The sequence below is a fragment of the Myotis davidii genome, unplaced genomic scaffold (genome assembly GCF_000327345.1).
Source record: "Myotis davidii unplaced genomic scaffold, ASM32734v1 scaffold61, whole genome shotgun sequence".
Lineage (NCBI taxonomy): Eukaryota > Metazoa > Chordata > Mammalia > Chiroptera > Vespertilionidae > Myotis > Myotis davidii.
Window position 1 is genome coordinate 1,002,684 of NW_006291729.1, and position 8,075 is coordinate 1,010,758.

At 58.3% G+C, this 8,075-nt stretch overlaps 1 protein-coding gene across 1 annotated transcript in view; it reads right to left on the bottom strand.

Annotated features, from left to right (window-relative positions):
* The window catches only part of YWHAQ (tyrosine 3-monooxygenase/tryptophan 5-monooxygenase activation protein, theta), a 33,999-nt gene extending 28,579 nt beyond the window's left edge, over positions 1–5,420 (bottom strand). Inside the window, exon 1 of the mRNA XM_006765194.2 lies at positions 5,401–5,420. The gene's annotated coding sequence lies outside the window, so the exon portion shown is untranslated. The remainder of the gene's footprint in view (positions 1–5,400) is intronic.
* Positions 5,421–8,075: the final 2,655 nt, after the last annotated feature.

The following is an 8,075-nucleotide window of genomic DNA, read 5'->3' on the forward strand; positions in this document are numbered from 1 at the left end:
CCGCCTGTGCCCACAGGAGGTCAGAGGGGGGCGCTGACCCGGAGCACAGGGAAGAGCTGGCAAAGTCTCCCTTTCTTCCGCTCCCCATGCTCGCTCCCTGCTTTCCGAGCCCACGGGGGTCTCCAGGGGCCGTTTGGAAAGTCGGAAGAATCACTCCTGGGAGTCCCTCTGACCTGGCATTCCCACCAGGTGACTCAGGGCAGAGAGCAGGCTTCCGGGCCAGCCCAGGCCTGTCCCCGCCGCTGACCTGGGATCCCGTCTCTTTGTAAGGTCTGTGCAAGGCAATCAGGTGACAGGGTGGAACTGACAAACCAGAAAAGGTCCTGAAAAAGCCCAAGAGGCTGGTGGATTTAGTGGAAAGGCACACGACCCACATGTTTCAGACGGGGCCTCGGTACGTAGCAATGAGCCTTAATCGTCACAAAAAGCGCTCATGCTGTTCTCTTTTTGTTGTTGAGGAAGTCACTTTTATTATTTATATATAAAGTATATATATACATATATATATATATATCTCATATATAAAGTATGTTTTGTTGGTCTTGTTAATCCTTACCCGATGATATTTTTCATTGATTTTTTAGAGAGAGTGGAAGGGAGGAGGAGAGACAGATAGAGAGAGAGAGAGAGAGAAGCATCCATGTGAGAGAGACACATTGATTGGTTGCCTTCTGCACTCACCCCTACCAGGGCCGGGAGGAGCCTACAACCAAGGTCTGTGCCCTTGACCAGAATCGAACCCAGGACCCTTCAGTTTGTGAGCTGATGCTCTATCCACTGAGCCAAACCGGCTAGGGCTATATACTTTTTTTAAAAATGGGAGTTTTATTTTTAAGAAGTTTTGGTACATAAAGCAACAAGTCCTCCAGCTTCTCGCGAATTATGACTCATGTGCAGACTCTCCAGGAGGGGGACGGGCGTGAGCACAGAACAGCCAAGAACAATGCACACAGGGCGGGTTGTTTGCTCTCGCAATCAGCTCCGGAGACGAGGGAAGGGCGACACGCCTGTGGGCTGGGGCGATGGAGAAGATGCTGGGCATCCGGAGGCAAGGGAGGACGAGGGATCGCCAGGGGAAAGGGGACAGCCACCGAGATGACGGCGGTCTGCGTTCCCCTCCCCTCCGCCGCCTGGTGGAGGGGGTGGGGGCTCCTTTGCTCCTCCTGGCACAGGAGTCAGCTTCGGACAGGGCTGACCCCCACCCCCCCAAAGGCGGCTCTGGGCAGCCGGCTGGGATGCAGACGTCCCAGGAGAGCCAGCGCCGCCGTCCAAAGAGGAATCTCTCTGTCTCTCCACCTCCCTCTGCCAGAGCAGCTCAGCCACACGTGGGCCCCTGGGGCGACGCTCCAGCTCCACGGACTTCCTGGTCCCTTCAGCAGGCGGGATCTTGCAAAAAAAAAATCATCTTGAATAGTATGTAAGGTACCATTTGTCCTTTCACTCCTTTAGCAGCGGCGCATCCTGTTGGTCAGACTCAGAAGCCAAAGGGCCTGGGTGCGAATCCTGGCTTCATCCTGGGCAGGTTACCCAACTCCCCCATGCCTCATTTTCCCCACTTGTACATTGGGGATTGTGATGATGATAATACCCGCCTCACGGGGTTGATGTGAGCACTCAGTGAAGTGCTTCAACCAGGCCTACCTATGGTTTGTATAGAATCAGCTCAAATCCTTAAGGTGACCCACGTGCTCCTGGTGACCCCACCCCCATGCCTCTCCTGTCTTATCTCCTGGCTCCTTCCTCCTCTTGTGCTTCAGCCCTCTGTTCCCCGGTCCTGCGCCCCCCGCCCCCCATCTTTACCTGGTCCATGACTCATCTCAGGAGTCTCAGGAGAAATGACTCTGTGTCTCGGGGCTGCCCCCCCTCCCCTCCCCTCCCCTACAGGTGACTCCTCCTGTCCTGTGCACCCCAGCCCCCAGCAGGAAGCAGATGACACCGGTTGTCCTGGGTCTCCTTCCCCATGGTCGAAGCCACCAGGAAGGTGGGGCTGAGTCTGTGATTTGCCTGGGTGGCCGCAGGGCCTAGTGGAGTGCCTGGTGGATAAACTGGGTGCCAAGAAGCGGACAACTGAATGGACAGATCAACACAGGATGGACGGAGGGGTCGCGGGCAAGTGCACAAGGGGCTGCAGGAAGGCTGAACTGAGGCTGCTGCCCAGGACGGCTTCAGGCTCTGGCCCAGGCCAGCCCCCAGCCGGAGGCACCGAGAGGTAGCTGGGGGCGGGGAGCATCCGCGGTCCCTGGCCCTCCTTCCCTCGGCTTGGTCCAGCTCTGTGAACAAACTCCCGATGGCACCAGAGACCTGGGAATTGGGAAAACCCAGTGAAATAACCTTTTGGCCGAGGGAAGAGCCCTTCTGAATGTGAGCCATTCCCGGGTTATTCGGACAATTTCTCTCTGGGCTTCCTTAAGCCCAGGAGAAGCCTGGGCAAGGAACTGGGGGCCTCACACATCTAAACAAAATAGATCGAGGCCCCTGCTCAGCTGTGGCTGGGCCCCGCGTGCCTGGAGACGGCAATGGCTCTGCTGGGGCGGGAGCCTCTCTCCTACCGAAGGCCGTCAGGGTCTTTACAGCATCATTCACGGCCCACACGTTATCCGCCTGCTACGTGGGGGGACGTGGAAGGGGCCCCTGCAGGTGGAGGTGGCACTGCTGAGCGGGGTGCCCTCTGCCTGGCCGCCGCCTCAGCCCCCGGACACCAGGCCGCGGTTGTTGCAGGCCACACTCCCGGCGCCTCCCTCCGGAGCGGACTGTTCGGAGCGTTGTGGTTGTAGACGAGGAGACGGAGCTCGGGCCAGTCACTGAGCAGAGCTCCCGAGTGGAGGGTGGCAGGACCGAGGCGAACCCGGGCGGGGGGGGCCAGTCCCTCGCCCTGGGGGTGCCAAGCCGGCCCCTCGGAGCTGCAGCGGCTGCCTGTTTACTGGGGGACGGACACGGGCTGAGAAGTGATAGGCGGGGCACGGAGTCCGGAATCTCGTCTAAAGTTCAGAAAAGCAGGGAGACCGGGGCTGGTCCGCCATTGCACAAGCATCATTCTCAGTCTGCAAAACTGTGCTTCGTGATGGGAGCGTCCTTAGTGCCACTGAACCGTGCCCTTAAAAATGGGCAAACAGTCAAAGAAATACAAGTAAAGATCACCTGACAATCTCTCAGGGTTTCAGGATACAATACCCCTTCTCTCAGAATGTGGTCCCACTCTCGCCATACACGCGCACACACACATGCACACACACATGCACACACACACACGGGCCTCCTTCTAGCTCCCACTTCTGTGGCCACCTCTCTGTTCCTCTCTGGAGCCAGTTTGCACACCAGCGACCTGTAAGGGGTCAGCCTGCCCCCGATTCTCCCACTGACTTCACTGCACGCCTGTCCTTTTTCAAAGTCACACGGAGATGCCGTCGAGCCCATCAGCATTCTCTGCAGGTTGCAGCCTCGCTGGTTTGCAGACAGTAAATGTGGGGAGATGAGCAGCGGGGTGCTCCTGGGCCGCCACAGGAGGGGCTGCAGGGACAGACGTCGGGGCAGAGGTGGCCGCTGCTCAGGCAGGTGCCTGAGGCCTTGCCTGGCGAGGGGCCTGGGGCTGACAGCTTCATTCCTGAGCAGCTCCTTGGCTGCTCTAACACCAGTCCTCCCAGCAGCCCCAGACTGGGGCCAGGTCTTCCTGTCCCTGGTCCATTCCTCTCCACCCCCACCCCCAGCCCCACCCCCCTCAGGCACCATCTTCTTAACTGCAAGTCAGCGGGCCGTCCCTCTGCCAGCACAGGAGGGAGGCTGGAAGCAGTCACGGACGGGCACCCGCAGGCTCCCCAGCTGCGTGGGGCAGGGGCAATGCCCATTTGGTGTCAGACAGGAAAACTGCATATCTCAATCCGCTGGTTACTAACATTGTGACTTGGAGAAGGTCACCTGCCTTTGCTGAGCCTACACCAGCACTGCCCGGGGTGGTAGCCGCCTACCACGTGTGACAGCTGCACCGTGGCAGTCTGAACGGAGTTGTGCTGTTGGTTCAGAGTGCACACTGGGTTTCCTCCCCCCGCCGGGTCCAACGGTAACAGGAGACACGGCGGGAAGGCAATTCCCTGGCCCCGGAGGCCTGGGCTGCTGCCTGGCTCCGGGGAGGCCTCTATAGAAGGACCTCCTGCCGACCCATCACGCTCAGGGGGACACCAGATGTCCAGGAGGCCAGGCGGGTGCTGCAGACGGCAGCCTCTCGGTGCCAGCCTCACCCTATACCTGGCATGCCTGTGGCCTGGCACAGAGAGAACATTCCATCTACCCACACTCGGCCCGGGCCCGGGTGCCAAGGCTGGGGGCAGCGGGTGTAGACTGTGCCCAAAGGAGTTTCCAGCTCTGGCCCTGCCACCCTCTGCCTGGGCGACCTGAGCAGCTACTCCATTCACACCCGAACTTCCTCATCTCTGCAAAGACCACCAGGCTTCACCCTCCACCGGTTCCAAACACTGCAAAGAACTGAGCTGGGCAGGGACCTGTCCTCCCAGTCTTTGTCCCTCGAGAGCCCAGCAGTGAATTCTGCAAATGTCATAGATTCTGACCAAAGACGAAGCCCCATGAAAATGGAGATCGGGGAACAGCCTGCACCCACAGTGTTACAGGAGAAAGAATCAGCAACACGGCCCAGTGGAAAGGCGGCTCCTCCCTCTCTCTCTCCCTGTCGATCTCTATGGTGACCGTTAGCGGCACTGGCCAAGGTCAGACTTGCTCACCCCAGCCGCAGCGAATGCTCCCGGGGCTGCGGCAGCTGCGTCTTGGGTTGACACGCCTGCTTGACAATCCTGTGTGTCGCATCGCGAGTCTCTATGCCTGGCATCCAAGTCCTTTCGTTAATATACAAATGTGATTAAAAACAAACCCGCATTAAATACACGTTTAAGAAAGACAAGCAAACCCCTTGGCATAGGGCTGATTTAATGCGGGCGCCTCCCTCCCAGCCTCTGTGGAGAGGAGAGCGCACTCTCAGCTCGCGGTGGACATACAATGTCGTGTTCTGCGTACGAAGCCCTTTCCTTATCAGCATTTGTCCTTTCACACAGACTCTGTCCTTGGGGCTGGTCTTTGTGGGCACAGGGCTTTCCTCCGAGGACCCCCTCCCTGCAAGACAGTGGGGTGATCCTCTTGTGCAGGCGTCTGTGAAAGGCTTTGTTCTTCCGCGTCCCACCACGGAGGAGTGAGCACGCACAGGACAGAACTCCCCCGAGTGACGGAGACTTGCCTGCAGATCGCCTGCACCGTTATCTGCACGGGTGCCCTATCTGTACGAGAGGGAACGTCCCACGTGCACCGGGTGGACGCAGTGTCGTCGGTGAGACCTCGGCTCGTCACGCCCAGCTGTGTGGCCTCGGACCACGTACCTCGTTGTCCGGGAAAGCAGGGCCGGCAGCGTCTACCCATGGGGCAGGGGAGGGGACACGTGAGATGCAGACTGGTCCTTAGCACGAGGTCTGTGTACATGACTGTGCAGAACTGTAGTCGGGTGTCCCCCGGGGAGGCTGGGATGGACCTCGAACATGGAGGCAAGGGATGTAAAATGGACGCTGCTGCTGGCCTGTTCGGCCTCCGTTTCCTCTTGGTTTTGTGGATCATGGGTCCCTGCCCTTCCCAAGTCAAATCCGTTAGAAGCCCCTGCCGTGGCATTAGGACGTGAGCGGGTGACAGAGACACACTAGCCGGAGCGCGCACATTAAAGTCCTCGCAGAGGGAACACTTGGTCACGGAATAGCAGCTCATCAGGACCTCTTTGCCTTCAAAAGTGGCAAAAGTCACCAGCTGATGCATGTGATTTCTCCTCCAAGAAGCCTTCCCTCTGTACGCCCACCTCCTGCCCCGTCGCTTCCCTCCTGCGTGAAACACCTGAAACGGGACGTGCTCAGGTGGGAGGTGCTTGACCAGCGAAGACGTGTGGCATTCCGAGGCAGCAGGCCCCGCGACGTGTGGTGTGACCCTGGCGGTCACTGGGCCACGACGGGCCCCGGTTTTCTTACCTTTAACTGGAACATAACAGAAATACATGTCAGAACGCTTTCACTCAACAAGCCAAGCGGGAGAGTGCGCAGGGGAAAAGGCATATTGTGGGCAGGAAAGCCTTGCAGAACGGAGAGAGCATTGCTCTGCCGCAGCTCTGTCTTGGGCAGGTTTGGTAGGAATAGAAGGTGAAGACTGGGCCAGGCCAGGTGCTCAGATGCAAACAGTGGAACAGACTCACACTAGAAAGAGGAGGAGAGACTGCCGGAAGTATACTGGGCAGCTTTCAGACGTGCCGCTTCCTCTGCCTCAGCAAGCAGCCTGCCCCTTAAGTCCCCGCAATGCTCTGCAGCCAAAAGGACTCCTTGGTTTGAGCGTCATCCCCATACACCAAGGCTGCGGGTTCGATCTCGGTTAGGCCACGTGCAAGAATCACCAACGAGCGCATAAAGTAAGTGGGACAAGTTGATGTTTCTCTCTTTCTCTGTCTGTCTGTTTCTCTCTCTAAAAAAAGAAAGAAAGAAAAAGAAAAGAAAAGAAAAGAAAAGAACTCCTTTCCCTTTGTTCTCTGGGTTTTCACAGCCTGAGTTTCCTGGCCCCAGTCTGACCCTGGCCCCACCAGGACTCCAGCGTCACCTGGGTCCTGCAGGAACAACGGAGAGGGGCATACCCAGGGCAGGAGGACAGCAGAGGAGATGGAACTTGGCAGACAGGGAGTGAGGCCGCGCTGCAGTTCATCTCACGGCAGGGAATGTGGCCGACACCCAGGAATGCTGGGGCCGCGTGGCCTTTGTAGGGCTGGGAGGGCTCACGCACAGAGAGAGTGATGAGCTAGGCTGATCAGGCCGGCCACACACTTCCTGCTGGGGCACTAAGCAAGGCCTGGGGAGGGGCGGGGGACTGGGGACCCCAGACTCCCTCTGGAGTGACCTTAAAAATTTTTTTAATTGATTTCAGAGAGGAAGAGAGAGAGAGATGGAAACATCAATAATGGGAGAGAATCATTGATCGGCCGCCTCCTGCAGGCCACTTACTGGGAACCAAGCCCGCAACCTGTGCACATGGTGCCCTGACTGGGAATCGAACCTGGGACCTCTTGGTCCATGGGATGATGCTCCATCCACTGAGCACCATGGCTGGGCTTCAGCGCCCTTCTTATCTCACACAAATAAGACCCTCAGTCTGCGTCCTCAGGAGCACACTTTCCACGGCTGCCCGGGGACAGCTCATGCGACAGCCTGGGTGCAATCAACTGCAGCCGAACTCTCAGATCCCAGTGCCAAGTCCAAAGTCCAAGAACCTCTGCAGGAACCGTGCCGGCAAAGACGTGTCGTGGCTGCTGCTTCCCGTGCCGGAGGGGAGCCTGGGGAGGGAGTCTGTGGGGCCGGGCCAGGCTGGCCCTCGCTGCAAGCATTCCGTGTGCTGGCGGCGGGCATGTCCTTCCCGGGGCAGAGCGTGAGGCTTAGGTGCAGACCCCCAGACACCACCAGGCGGGGCAGCCTCCATGTCAGGGGGACATGAGCTTAAGAGGCTTTTGACTCAGAAGGTGTGTGTCAATTGGACAGGGCAGTTAGCAGAGGTTCACGGTTCTGCCCCGGCGGCTTTACTGTCTAAGGCCGTGTTTCCTGGTGAATACGAAAGTCAGCGCTTACTCTTGTCAAAAAGCAAGCACTTCTCTGCAGCTGGGTAGCACGGGACGGACATCTCAGACGCGGGGTGGTCCTGACGGTCTCAAGACGAAGGCTCTCTCTCATCATGGATGTTTCTCTCTCTCTCCTGCTCCTTCCTCTCTGAAATCAACAAAAGTATATTTTTAAAAACACACATCTAGGGAAGGGTCTCCTAGGCGAGGCTTGGATCAAGTGTCCACTTCTGGGCCGATCACCGGCGGCCGGGGGGGCAGAGAGGCCGGAGCAGGGAGGTAAGTGGCTGTGGTCAGAGGAGCAGTTCTCGAAAAGGGGGTGCTTTTCCCAGAATGAAGAAGAAGGGGCCCGGCAAAGGAGCAAGGAGCGTCCTCCACAATGAAGGTCCCCATTCCAAGGACACTAAGGTGTTCACAGAGGGGGAGGGCTTCCGGCCCGTGGGGACCA